A 9,616-nucleotide genomic window follows, 5' to 3' on the forward strand; every position below is an offset into this window, starting at 1 on the left:
CCTAACCTAAGTGTAGTACGGGGTAAGAAGTAGGTGCTGTTTTCTATAATATGGTATATACTAAGTTTAGTATGCCAAGAGTCTTTCTAGTCAGCTCCATACCGTTCGAATGAGAGAGGTGGGAATCTCTTTCCGGGTCTCAAACTCTAACACCCCGCGAAGGGAGTCAGAACACTGGAAGCTGGATTCTCTGCGAGCAGGGATAACAGCGTCTGGTCAGTGCATCAGGCCGGGATTCTTCCGAACTTGCTGTGGCAAACCGTGCAGTCAGGTCGTGCTGAGTCGTGCCATGATTTGCCATGGTAAGGGAAGGTATATTTATACCTGGAAGGTGCTTAGGAGTGCTAGCATTGAGGTAAACCCGGGCAGAGGAAGACGTCATGGATGAACCCCTAAGGAATAGTAGTTCATGCATAATAGTTGAGTTCTTGGAGAAATCAATAATCCTAGCTAGGGAAAGTCCCGTTCGGCTTAAAGGTCTGGTTTCTAAGAACTCGTTGTGACGTGGGATGGACGGATGTAGGTGACCATGTCTGTATTTGGATTGCATGGCTAATGCCTAAATAAGGACTGGGATTCTATGCCTAAATAAGGGCAAAGCGAATTGTTCCTGTATAAAGACATGATTCAGGGAAACCTAAATACGGGTATCTAAATCGAAACACAACACCCACTCCATTGATGAATGATCGATATTACTAAATGCTAAACATGCTAAACACATAAAATTGAATATCACATGTTCACTAAAAACATTTGTAAAAGCATACCAAAAGATGTTGTCGTTAAGTTTGCTACACATGAAATGCAAAGGTGCTGTACATATTAAAGCAATGTTTCATTCTAAGCATATATTTACAGTAAATGCTAAGAGAATGAACAGAAATACATATACACATATGTAGGCTGTCCGGAATTCGGTTTAAACCGATTATGCCCGAGAGTACCCTACCGGACGAAAATCAGCTGACTCGGTTTAAACCGAGTGTCACTGATTTTCGTTGTTGTTGTTGCGCGTTTTGGCCACTTGATGGAGCTCCAGGCTACGGGACAAGCTCATGGCAATGCAGGTCCTGCCAAGCGGCTATCAATGGAGAGACAGCAGTGCTGGGCGAGACGGATATGACAGTGGAAACCACTTCACTCTTCGCGCCTCATCAAGACCCCCAGGCACCGCGCCCTTCCGAACAGGCCGTCTGACGGTCTCCACAAGATCTCAGGGTGAACGTCTGGGTAGCCGCACCACTGCAAACTCACCAACATCTCCGAATTGCCGTTGCGGGAGAGCCGCGGTCCCGGGGCACACGTTCCCCTCAGCTCCGATCTGGGCGTGCTCGTTGCACTACTGCTCCTCACGTCAGGACAATAAGTTGCAGACAGCAATGCAGTGCTGTCCGCAGGCGGCCGCCGTCTCCGAGGGTGCGACAGGCTTCTTCAGGGCTCTGGCCGGCTCACGCAGGTTCAGCAGCCCAGCCGGGTGTCACTTCCGGCGAGCGTCTTGTGGACTTAGAGTCCGAGGCTGTGCGGCCCAATCAGCGCGCTGCCCCGCCGTGTCTGCCACTCCACTCACGCCGCTCCGTCAGGCCTCGGGAGCAGCGCTATCGCAGCGGATAGTCTCTGCAACTCAGGGCACCATGTGGTAAAGTGATATTCGTTTCGGTAATGTAGGATTCCTGCAGGATTTGTCAGTAGTGCGGAGCTCGTCCCTTAGGCGGCCATTCTCTGCTCCGGCAAGCTCCGCCGGCTGTAGTTTTAGATTTGTCCCTTCCTTCGATGGCAAAGTCTATGCAACCCCTCCTTTAAGTTCTTCACACGGGCCAAACAGGTTTTGAGTTATTGCCCTTTTGTGAGGCACTGCATAATATTTTGTTAGGGACTTGGTCTAAGCCAGATAGTGGTGCCCCTGTGGACTATTCTATTGCCTACAATCACCGTCCTGCCCCCACCAACCTGAATTGTCTCCTCCGCAACCTGACAAACCGCAGTTTCGTGGTGCAGTTCGCTACAGCGTCTCATGATTTGGATTGTCTGCCTCATACTCCTCTTGACAGACATTCCCGGAAATAGTACTCTTGTGGAAAGCATATTTTCTCATCCACTAGTGCTGCTTTGCGTTCCATCAATGCATCTTGTGTCCTCGGACGTTTTTCTCCTGCCCTATGGGATCTGTTGGCACAGCTGTTGCCATTGCTCCCAGAAGCTAATCGGAACGATCTGACCCAGTTGATTTTGGATGGACAGCAGGCTGCTAAATTAATCATTCGGTGTGGGATGGACACCACAGATTCGGTTGGCCGGCCTAACAAAAATTAATGTGTCCTCATGTAATGCAACTGGTGCTACGTAAAGCGCTCAAACTCGATTCCGGTCAAGTTTCTTAGATAGTGCACTGACGCCAAGCAGCTCAGAACTGCTTCCAGGCAAGCCCGCAGTGCGATTTGTAATGTCGATTTCAGCAAATCCAGTATTTGCACTGATGAACCCCTGGGTGCTTCCAGGAGTGAGGAAGAGCAGGGGACGACGAAAAGCGTGCAGCGTGAACAGGTAAGAGATCTTTATTGTTATTTTTTTATACCGCCCCCCGCCACTCCTGTTCTGCAGTAGCTGCCACTGAATAAAAGTCATGGCTTTTCCACTGAACAGAACTTCGTGGGCAGAGTGTTCAGCCAGTGCGTCATGGCATGCAAAGGTTTGCATACTTGGCACTCTTCGCCCCTTCCTATCTCTGATAGTTCCCCTGAGTAGGGCAACTTGTTCTCAATTCTGGTACAGAAGAGTGACTGTTGGGAAGTGGGTTGCAGTAGGCCGAGAGCATGGAGCCAATTGCGCACTAGCATCTGCATCAGTGGTTGTGTTCCACTGCACACTACTATTGACGGTGTGGTCTCTGACGACACAGTTCTACAGAACACCATCATTGATGCAGACACCCACAAGCAGTAGTTAATTTTGTGGTGCATATTTTGGGGTTTCAATCACAAAATAGCTCCGCTGTAATGGGATTCAAAACTCTGTAGCTAGATTGACTTCTGGTACCAAAAGGTTTGCACAAATTCCTGCTCTCCCAGCCAATCTGCTTTGACTGCCTATTTGGCAGGGAATTAGTTGAAAACTATCTGCACTCAACACAGAGAGGCCTATTCTCAAACTGCATTTGTAATGCAATAGGTTTCACATTTACACGAGTTTGAGCTATTGACATTGCAAATAACAATGCCTTGTATTTTTGTTTTTGTTTTTAAAACCTAAGTAAAAGGCTTTGTCATTTACAATGCGAATAGCTTAAACTCGCATAAATGCGAGACCTATTGCATTGCAAATGCTTGTTAAATCTGAGCTGCAGAATCAAAGGACAATGGAAAGTATTTCATGAATGTATTAAGCTTCTGAAATGTAGAGCAGTATACATTTTCTGAAGAAAAATGGCAAAAGCAATAATAAAAGCAAAGCGTTCCATAAAAACCGGTAAAACACTGTTTCAGTTGTTTTTTGTGGCACGAAAAGGAGTAACCACTGAAAGCACTGTTTTTTTGAGGTAGTGAAATCACTGGAAAACACTGAAAAAACACCACCAGAATTTCCCAAAAATAGAAACTGAAAACAGGAAAGCCTACACATATGTAATGAAATGGACCAGTTTTACAGAAAGGAAAAAAACATTCCGGAGCCATTTCACGACATGATTACATAAATGTGGAAAAAGGTGACAATGTGTCCCTGGAAGTGTTTCAAAAAAGTCTGTTCTCTATGAATAGTTCTACTGTAAGCAGAGCTTTTAGCCATAAAAGAAAATAGTCAATATTCACAAAAGTGCAATCTTAGGAAAGTTCCAAATTTAGTCTTTTTCTTTTGAAAAAATGAAGGCCAAATTCATAGATTATATGGTACATTGTGAGACAAATCAAGTTATTTGAAGATGCTGGGGAAAACATGAAATCCTCTAATCGTGTAGACAAAAAGTTGTGTTGTTGTTGTCGCTGATAGGTCGATTACCTCGTTTAGAAGACTAACTGCACATAGATGTGATGCATCGTCAGTAGCACTGTTCGTTGATACCTGTGGGCCTGTTGATCCATCTCGTACCTCAGCAGTAGCATGTTGCGTCTGTGAGATCTCAATGAATTCCGTCATCAGGATTGGTGGCCTCTGGGGACAACAGAGAACATGGGCCATTATCGGGTCCAGCAGAGTATCGATATCCGTTGGCACGACTGATGGGATTGTAAGACAGATGTCTAGCACACATTCTTCACCACAAAGCAGGCAGCGTAGAACAGGTAAAATGCAATCTTGCCAGATTGGTCTGAACGACAGAAACCATGTGGTATTTAGTTCTCGTAGACGAGGTAAACCTAATAGCTGTATTATGCGCTCACGACACTTCCTTTCCAGGAGAGCATTCTCCAAGGTGCTGGGAGTGACGCTGGTGGATTGGCTTGCCATAGTGTAGCAGAAGGAATAAAAACAGGATTCCTGCAACGAGTGCTAGAATTAAAGGCAGACCACCAAACACAAAGTGCATGAAGTTTGGAATGATTCCGAGGACTGCTTGAAAAGGTGTTAACAGTCCTGAACATACGGTCTTAAATACATGCACAATACCGCTCGTATCAATCATGTTTAAGATACGTCCCAACATTTCTGTGAAATGTGTAGGGCAATTTGTCCTTAACAGAGCCTGTATTGCAGCCGAAGTCCTTGTGACTTGAAGATCATAGGTTTCTTTGGTCGAGGTCAAAGGCACGGTTTGTTGTAAAAGAATGGCTTTTATTCTGCTTAAAGTATCAATTCGTATAGAAGAGATGTTCAGTGAAGGCCATAAAGGCGACTCCCTGACTGTCTATTTGGGGGAACAAGACTTGCATACAGCAAGTGACCCTGGAAGTAACCGTTACTGGATATGGGATACCTGGCAACATGCCACAACAGCTCTGATCATTCAACATGAGGTAACTCCCATTTGAAAGTTGTCCAAACGTTGGATTAATTACAGCGGCTGGTGTACCTTGCAGGTGGCAGGATACATTTGCAGTGGAACCGCTACAAGCCCCGTGTAAACTAATATCCCGACATATGAGTGAACCGCTCAGTGCATTTTCACAGTATGTACCGCTAATAAACACTTCACGCCCCCCACTCGAACATCTGTGTGTGTAAGGTAAATCCCAGGAAGTCCTGATGTATTCTTAACCCGACCTTTCATATTTGCCTACTGGCATGTGTTTAAGGCAATACTGAAAATGGAAAGTTGTAACAGGCAGAGTTATTTTGCCATGTATGATCCATTCTGTAGCTGGTTTTTCCGCTACCGTAAATGGCAATTTTTCCAGTTTTTCAATGCTCAGCATTGTATACTTCCCTCCCCTTTGTGCCAGCTCGATCTGTTTGTCAGTGAGATTGTAATCAGAAAACAGAGAAGACGTGTTGATGAAACGCCAAGGCACATAGCCTGCACGCAAGTTTTGTAGCGTCCAGCCTAATGACAGAATAGAACTTAATTGAGACTGGCCTTGATGCAGCAGGACCAAATCTTGTTCCACAATGTCTATAGTAGAGGATACAATGTTGCCCAATGAATATATCCTGGATGGCAGAGTCGTTAACCCATTGTCGACCACAAGCGAGAGATTTCTCTAAATTAATACAATCAATTTCTCGTATTCTTTCTGCAGCGTCTGCTTGGGTAACATTCCATATTTCATTATAAGCAGCATAGATGCAGGCATATACGAAACGTTTTGACATGGTTTTCTTGGACCTAGCAAGCATTCCCTAAGGTCTGCATCTTCTTTAAGTAAAGATAAGTGTTGTTTCACATCCTCTAGGGTAGATGTCTGTAGCCAATCAAGGCATCATTTTCCTACACTGTACGTTGTTACTACCCCTAGACGCTGTCTTTGAACATAGCATGGGTCTGGCCTATTGATTGTTAAACCTTGTCTTTTGTTCAGGAATCTTTCTTGATATGTTTGTGTCTGTGGGCCAGAGCAACCAGTTTTTTCCATTCGGAATCTGATCTGTTGTCTTGTAAGTTAGTATGTACGTCGACCAGCCTCTGTGTAGTGCTATTACTTGCAGGTGTAGGTATGGACGGTTTGTTCATGTCTTTGATCTTGGCTAACCCAAGGCAAGACGTTTGTTGGACAGTGTCATTCAAAAACATTATCTGCTGTGGGATGATGCAGGCTCTAAACAAAGCTTCTATCCCTTGCACTTGCCAATCTTTTGTACCCCAGACAGATTTTGTGTCAATTGTCTTTTTCCAAAAGTCGTAACCCTGTAATCTATTTCGTATTAGTTAACATATTTTTTGTTCCTGTTTTGTTCACATTTTTAAAGTAAAACGTTTCTGGATTGGATATATTGTACCCTGAAAAATATGGAAACTTCATTTCAAACGTTTTTGAGCTACCCCTTGGTGGTGTAGGACAATGTTCCCTTTGGTTATACATAAATACATTTCTAGGTGTTGCTTGTTCTTTGAAAGTTCTTTTCGCTGGCGTCGTTTCAGGCTCGCTGGGATCCTCCGAAAACGTATCAAAGTTAATTAAATAGCCAGAAGCAGTTCTGTCAATGGTTGAAATTGCATCAGGATTCTTTGAAATCGCTGGAACCAGTGGATCACTTGCAACGTTGGTGTAGACCGGTGTTTCAGGACGAACTGTTATTTGGGTTTCAAGAGGAACAAGTTCCATAGCATTGTTGCTTAGTCCTTCATTTCTTACTGTTGGATTCTCAATGGTGATGAGTCTTTCAGTTTGAACCTCTTGGATAGTAGCTAGAGGAGTGCGTCTGCTACTTGGTCGGAGTCCACATGACCTACTGCTTAGTTTCGGCCACATAGTGTGGTTTGATGAGGTCGATGGACACAAATCTTTTCTCCTTTTTACCAGCAAGGGGCGGCAGAAGTACTGTTCTTGATCTGTGGATTGCTAGGACAAGTACTGGTTGTCTGTAAGAAGGCCCAAATACCTTCTAGTCTGCGATCTTCTCTCTGTCTAGATCCCTGAGCTTTGGGATCCAGACAGGCCTTGCTGGGATGGCTGGATTATCCCCAGTGGTGTTTGGCTTCAGGAACACGTTGCTTTGTTTCGATCTTAGTTCATTTAAGTCCTCTAAAACAGCCAAACGATCTTCGATAACAAATGGCTTATTTTCCACCACTGTGCCTTTACATTCGAGATCAGGAACCCACATTCTTGTCCCAAATAGGACCTCATATGGAGTGACCCCCTAGAGAATGCCTTGGCAAATTGTTTAATGAGCGTTGGACCCCATAAAGATGTTTAACCCACCCATCACCCAAACCTAATACCCTAGCTGTTATAGACCGCTTTATGTCCCGGTTTTTCCTTTCCACAACCGAATTTTCCTCAGGATGGAATGGAGAGGAGTACCGCAATGCAATGCCCAAACTGGCCATGGCTTCTTCGTAAGCCCGAGAGCTAAACGCAGGGCCCTGGTCAGAATGTAGTGTGCCAATTGTGTATGTGCTGATAAAGACTAGCAAATCTTTTATAACAGTTTGAGCGTCAGCCGAGCGCTGAGGCGACATCCATAGGAGCCTTGAGCAGGAATCCACTGCGACCATGATATATTTATAGTTACCATCCCTTTGTAAGGGACCGCAGTAATCCATGTAAACACAAGCTAATGGTTTATCTGTAATTAACAGGGGTGTCTGCGCAGGAAGTTTCACTGTAGAGACTTTCATCTTCTGGTATATTTCACATTCCAATACATAGTTTTTTGTCTGTCTCCTAATGCCGGGCCACCAATATCTCCGTTTTAATAATGATACTGTGGGAGAAACACCTGCATGGGCAGAGGTTATCCCTTCATGTGCTGCTAGGATTAGTCCTAATTTACGTTCCAAGTTTGGAATGACCCTATCCCCAACTCCAGGGATTCGAGCAAACGGAACGTTGTTCACATCAATTATATACGAGTATTTGAGTGGAAACCTTTTAGGTAACGCTGCACCATTGCCTTGGCTTGAAGCATTGACAGCCAACAATATCGCACTGTCTATTTTCGTTTTTGAACGAGTGATCGCAGCTACGGAAGCCGTTTGCACAGCCCCCTTTTGCGGCTTCGTCAGCCAATGAATTCCCTGCAATGTGAACGCCATCACATTGATGACTCAGCGTGTGTATCACATGAGTGTTTTGTAGTCCGTTTCACAACTGAACTACTTGTTCCCAAAGCGTTTTATGCTTGATTGTGCCACCTTTTGCATCTTTGAAACCATTTTGAAGCCAGTTCTGTAAATATTAATTGTATGATTGAACACAGTAAAAGAATCGCACACTATTAATGTGGGGAATTTGCAATCCGTATTTTCAAGTGCCAATTTGAATGCTTGCAGTTCAGCTCGCTGAGCTGTATAATCTCGTAGAGATTGTGTTTTAGTGACCATCGGTCGGAATTTACCATTGCGCATATGACCTTTAACGATGGTGCAGGCTGCACTGTAAGCTTGCTTACTTTCCCTAGCGGGTTATGCTGATCCGACAGTATAAATTATGAATTCATACTGGTCACGAGGGAGAATCTCAATAGGCAGAGGACATTCGTGTTCGTATTGCAGGAATGCTTGTGTTTTTAAATAAGGATCAAAAACATATTCAACATCTGTTGCAGCAATAGAATTAACCCATTGTATCCATCTTGGATGTAAAGCTTTTGGAATGCTCGCTTTTGTAACTGCCTCTAAGGCTGGTACTGGAGTTACGACAATAATGCGTTTCCCCTGAGCTAGGGCTCTGTCTTTTGCTACAGCGGTTTGAACTGCTGTCAGAATTTTTTCTGTTGAAGTGAAGCGCATTTCCGCTTGTGTATACAAATGTGATTTGTATGCAATTGGTACTTTTTCACCTTCGTTAAAAGTTAAGTAGGTGAATCCGCATTGACCCGAAATTATTTGGATCACTAAATTGCGTGTTTATAAGTGATTTGTTGCTAACATGTCAGCTTGAAGTGAACGCAGGATTTGTGTGTTCCTGTGTCCAATCTTTGATTTTGAAATCAGGTTTGATTAGTTTGCAGAGAGGTTTAACCCTTTCTGCATAATTTAGAAATGTAAGTTCTTCCAGAATTCAGGAAACCCAGAATTGACTAAGTTTTTCAGCGTTTTCGGAGGTTGGAGCAGCGCACACTTTTCTAAAAAGTTTGCTGCCAAGCTTTTGCCTTCACTTGAAAGTTCATATCCTAGGAAAAGGACATTGAGATGGGCAATTCTTGATTTCTTAAAGTTGAATTTATAGCCCTCAGAGGCGAAGCCCAGTATAATGATGTTCACCCTGTTCAAGTGCCTATCCAGGTCATCGTCTGTCAGATAGATATTATCGAGATATGACAATGCTGGGTTCCCATTATTAAGAAAGCTGTCCAGTACCTACTTTCAGGTGCTATATTTTGACAAAAGAAACCATTTGAAATATCAATGTGGTTTTATAGTTTTTACGCACAATGTTATTCATTAGTGCTGTACTGTGTGCATTTTGTACTGCAAAAGTTTTAGAACAAGTGTTCAAGTGTCTGTAATCCAAAACTAGACGATATGTGTTGTCTGGTTTGGAGACAGGAAACAAAGGATTGTTCATCGATGAGGTGC

This window comes from Triturus cristatus, chromosome 10 (genome assembly GCF_964204655.1).
Source record: "Triturus cristatus chromosome 10, aTriCri1.1, whole genome shotgun sequence".
Classification (NCBI taxonomy): domain Eukaryota; kingdom Metazoa; phylum Chordata; class Amphibia; order Caudata; family Salamandridae; genus Triturus; species Triturus cristatus.